This window comes from Galeopterus variegatus, unplaced genomic scaffold (genome assembly GCF_000696425.1).
Source record: "Galeopterus variegatus unplaced genomic scaffold, G_variegatus-3.0.2 Scaffold3389, whole genome shotgun sequence".
NCBI classification, from domain to species: domain Eukaryota; kingdom Metazoa; phylum Chordata; class Mammalia; order Dermoptera; family Cynocephalidae; genus Galeopterus; species Galeopterus variegatus.
In genome coordinates, this window is record NW_007729500.1 from 59,320 (window position 1) to 64,987 (window position 5,668).

Below are 5,668 nucleotides of genomic sequence, written 5' to 3' on the forward strand. Positions count from 1 at the left end.
ACTGCGTTACCAAATACCAAGCTTTCTTATGTCAGTGAACACAGTGTGGTATTAATTCAAGAAAAGACCAATTGGCCATTGAGATAGAATACCTGATAGAATAGAGAGCCTGGAAACAGACCTATGCATAAGAGCTTGATACAAGACAAAGATGGCATTACTACCACTGAAGAAAGGAGATAAACTAATTATACATAAAATAAAATAAAGTTTGGTCTTTGTTTATATAACATATAAATATCAATTCCATGCAGATAAACTTAATGCAAATGAGAAAATTTTTAAACTTTTGGAGGAAAATATAGAAGATATTTTTGATAACCCATGAGTGAAAAAATCTGCTAAACTCACCTACATTAATAAGAACAACTTCTGTTTATCAAAGACACTATAAAGAAACTAGAAATACAAACCACAAGCTATTTGCAATACTTAGGGTAAACAAAGAATTGTACCTTAAGGATAATTAACATATATTACCAAGAAAAAGATGAATATCTTCCACCCCACAAAAACAAATAAATGATCAAATAGGCATTTCAAATGAGAGAAAAAACTAATGACTCAGCCTTGTTAGTAATCAGAGAAGTGCAAATTAAGATCACAATATCATTTTATTTGTATTATACTAAAATTAAAAATTCTGATAACATTGTTATTGTTGGTAAGGACATAGAGTGATGAAAAATACATACAGCTCTAGTATAGTATAGAGTTTAATTTGGAACATCTTATGCAGAAAACAATCATTTGTAAATCTGAGCACTAACTTAACTATAACCCAGGAATTTTACTTCTGGGAACAAAACCTAGAGAAACATGCATGTGAGTGCCAGAAGATACATATAAAAATTGTATAACTGACAACAATAATAGCAATAAACCGGGGTTCAATCCCTATACTGTCCAGCCAAGAAGAAAAAAATAAGGAACAAAAATAACAGAATAAAAGAAAAAAAATCAGGTAACAAAAGTACATTGAGAGAAAAATTAATGAATTAATTATAGCACAGTCACATAATAGAATACTATAAAGCCATGAAAATAAATGAACTACTGGCAACAAGATAAATGAATCATAGAAATATAATGAGTAAAAAAAAATCAAGTATATATTATGTAATGACATAATACATAACATGGATATAACTATGTAATTACCTAAATTACATGTTATTAACTTTAAAAACAGCCTTCATTTAGGGATTGATATGTATGTGGTAAATTTATCTTAGAAAGAAAGGGAATAATAAATATGCAGGTCTAGAAACGAGGGTAGAGGAATGGAATTTTGGAGGAATACACACGTAACTTAATGATGTTGATAATGTTCTAGCTTTTAATGCAGTGTGTTCACCAGTATTAGTGTTATTAGGCTTGACAAAGTCTCATAAATTACTAATACGTATTGGATATTAAATCATAATGTTTTAATCAGAGCTTTTTTGTATTGTTTGATGTACCCCATTGCTTCCCTAAAAGTGGTAAAGAAGGATGCATTAAATGAGTTATATTATGCATGAGTAAACACAAGAAAAAGAAAAGCAGGAATTGGAGCCAGATAGATTTGGACTGGAATTTTTGTTTTGATGCTCACTAGCTTGAGCTGTACAAGTATAATCTTGAGCCATATACTTAAGATCTCTATCAGTTTCCATCAACAATATTACTGTAGGCCTACTATGTGCTGAGTATTGTTCAGAGCACTAGAGACACAGTGGTAAACAAAATAGGCACTATCTCCAGGTTCTATGGAGGTGTATGTAGAAACCATTATACAGGAGCCTGGAAAGAGCTAACCACCAGAGAGCAGCCATACTTGGTGTGAGCCTTGAATCAGTGCCGTCTTATGTGAATGTCTGTAGAAATTTTTTCGTAAACATTTTATAACTTGCCATATGCTGTTCTTCCAACTTGTGCAACATTTAGCTTAGATAATATTTGTAAAATTTCCTACAACTGTGAGCAAAGCAATAGACTGAGACTTGACTGTGTATTCAGAATATGTATCCCGGGAATATATTTGTATGAAATACAAACAAGGCGATTTCACATCAAACTAATATTAACATAAAATACTATTAAGGAGTTTGTATAAGAGCTGGCAAGCTGCTCTTTTGCCACTCTATCAAATTCCTTCTGGTGTGAGGGTGGATCTATTAGTGTACAAAGGGCTGACTCTGTAGAAAAGTCTTTATTATAACTTCATCAGATGCTAATAATTCCTGGCTGCCTTAGTTGTGTGTTTTTTTTAATTTATATTTATAGTATCCCTCTCTTGAGCCTTCTCCAGTGTGACCAAAAAGAGAACTCATTCCCATCTAATTTTTGCAGGCATTGGGATCCTAGTTCTCCCCATCCCCATGTCACTTTCTCTGTGGTTCTCGTTCCTTCTCTTACTATTGTGCCCCCATTGAGGTCCTGGGGCTACTGTCATTGACACTATGTGGGTTTATCAATAGCCATCTATCCTCAAGGAATATTTGCTCCAAAGAGACACGTGGCCAAAAAGTTTCTATTCTCATCTACAAAGAACCTAAGAGAAAAATACAATGATAATCTAATAACAAAATTGTTTCTTTAAAAATAAAATATGAGTATATGATATTTATAGGAATGCAATAATAGCCCTCATATTTAGCAATAAGTTAGCTTATATGTCACACAAAGAGCCTGCCTAAAACCAATAGTAAATTCCTGGAGAAGGACAGTCAATTGAAATAAATAGAGGTATAAAGAAGCATAGAAACAATGATCCTTAAATTTGTAGCATCTGAAAAGGACTAGGAAGGAGAAGAAGAAAAAAAATCAGTCAAGGACATGTTGCACAAGTAATATTTGGGAAATTTCCTGCAGCTGTGAGCAAAGCAACAAAATGAGATTTGAATATATATTCAGATAGTTATTGATTGAAAAGGGTGAGCATAAAAAGCGAGAGATGAGATCATAATAACTTAATTTCCTAGGAAAAAAACATTCCTTAATTTCCAAATTTTTGTCGAACCAAAGCTCAGATGGTGAAGTTGACCTCTTCTTGAAAGGGCATTCCTCATTCTCAAGCAGCTGAAAGAAATTTGTAGCATCTGAAAAGGACTAGGAAGGAGAAGAAGAAAAAAAATCAGTCAAGGACATGTTGCACAAGTAATATTTGGGAAATTTCCTGCAGCTGTGAGCAAAGCAACAAAATGAGATTTGAATATATATTCAGATAGTTATTGATTGAAAGAGTGAGCATAAAAAGCAAGAGATGAGATCATAATAACTTAATTTCCTAGAAAAAAAAAATTCCTTAATTTCCAAATTTTTGTCGATCCAAAGCTCAGATGGTGAAGTTGACCTCTTCTTGAAAGGGCATTCCTCATTCTCAAGCAGCTGAAAATGTAAATGAACCAGGTAATCAGACTACAGGGGAAACTTTAAATATTAAAGGCTGGCTTTTTATTGTTTGTTTTTCCTCTTTTTTTTAATCTCTGGCAATATCTATATTTAAAACAATATGTCTTGCCCCATTCACAAAGAAAACAATATACATAAGCAAAAAAAATACCACTCTGACTCTATCCCACTACTCTACCACTTATCTAGGCAGTTAATGATTTCCGACCCACGGGATTAGGAGATAAGGGGACTGGTAAGGCTAGTAGTTCTATCCTCTGTGAGCTACTTCTCTCTAGCAGGTCAATGAACATTCTGCTGCCATAATTGGTGCCATGGGTTTCTTTCTCATTAGAATAAATGGAATTCTGAGCACAAGCAAGGGTCAAAATTCTGGAAAGGACAATATCTAGACACCATTTATATATCTCTATCAAGAAACTGAGATCGATTTTAGCCTGTACAAAATTTATTTATATGACCTACTTATTCTAGCATCAAGTATCATCATGCAAATTGTGCTTTGCTCCAACCTTTGTGTCCTTTACTCTTTGCCTTATTCTGCATCATTAAACAAACCCTTGAAAATATTCCTTGAATTGATGTAGCACTTCATTTTGCTGTTTTCACTAGTTCAATGGTGTCTTGCAGACACAGTTTTAGTCCCTCTATACAAAATATAATTTAATTGATGTAGCACTTCATTTTGCTGTTTTCACTAGTTCAATGGTGTCTTGCAGACACAGTTCTAGTCCCTCTATACAAAATATAATTTTTATTTATTTATTTTTTTTTAAGATGACCAGTAAGAGGGGATCTTAACCCTTGACTTGGTGTTGTCAGCACCACACTCTCCCAAGTGAGCCATGGGCCAGCCCTATAATTGTTCTTTAGGACATACAAAAGAGGCTATTTACATTTGGGTAGTGTGTGCTTGCAGATTGTTGTAAAACGGTACTGGAAAACAAAAAGGTCACAAATTCTTTTCTCAAAGGAACACAAATCACTTCCTACTTTCCATCCAGGCAGAAAGCCAAACCTAGAATAAGAGAAGTCATATGTAAGTATTTGAGAAAAAGGTGCCTACATAAGAGTTTTTCCCCCAAATAACGAAGTTAACCTTTTTGATGGCTTTGGGTGGATGATGGATATGTAATGGTCAGACTACAAAACTTTAAAAATATTTTCCAAATACCCTGAGGTAATTTTTGAAAAAGGAGAAACAGCAAGATAAAAGAGCCACAGCCTTCATCAAAACTGATTGATGCAAAGGGGGCAACTCTGGTATTTAAAGGTTCACCAGTTCCCCTTCACTCAAGTACAGCTGAAACTGGTTCCCAGATATTTTTAACCATGTCCAAAAGAAGACAGATCTCTGACTAAACAGGAGAAAGCCTGTAAAACTGCTCACACTCATCCCCTTCCTGATCTTCATCTGTGCTTAAAGATGATAAAAACCAGCGAGTGATAACCCTCTTTTATACACTTCAGTGCACTTCAAGTAGGTTGACCCTAGCATTCCGGGTTGGGAAGAAACTAAAGGTCTTCCAAACAAGTGGTTCTCAGCTGGAAGTTTTTCCCTGGGAAACATTTGGCATGTCCAGAGACATTTCTGATGGTCACAATTTGAATGGGGGAGGTGCTACTGGAATCTAATTAGGAGAGGCCAAAAATGCTGCAAAATATCTTACAACACACAGACAAGAAAGAATTCTGACCCAAAATACAAGTGTAGAAGTTGAGAAACACTGTTGTAGCACAGTGTCCCTAGATTAGCCCAATCTGAGAGAAAGGCTGGTCCTCTTAATGGATTTCTGACCTATGGGGCCTTTGTTATAAGCAGCTATTTGGAGCTGCCTTCCTTCTACTGTGTGTGTATCCCTAGATTAGCCCAATCTGAGAGAAAGGCTGGTCCTCTTAATGGATTTCTGACCTATGGGCCCTTTGTTATAAGCAGCTATTTGGAGCTGCCTTCCTTCTACTGTGTGTGTATTCCATTGGTGCAGTTCCCTTCCTGTTTCTGAACTGGGAGGTCCTCCTTACAAGCAAATATTTGGAGCCCTTAGACCAGCTCCTTTCTTCTAGCAAACCTGGCTCTCAGATCCTGAGCAGCTGTGGCCTAAAAAGAAAGGCAAAGAAGGGAAGCTCAAGCTATATTAGCTGTTGTTCTTTGGCTTTTCTCAGCCCACCTGGAATATTCTAAATTAAGTGAAATGACATTTGGAATTTGCTTCCACCCCTAGGTCAAAAAGTACATTTGACTGACTCTAACCAAAAATAAATTTCAAGAATA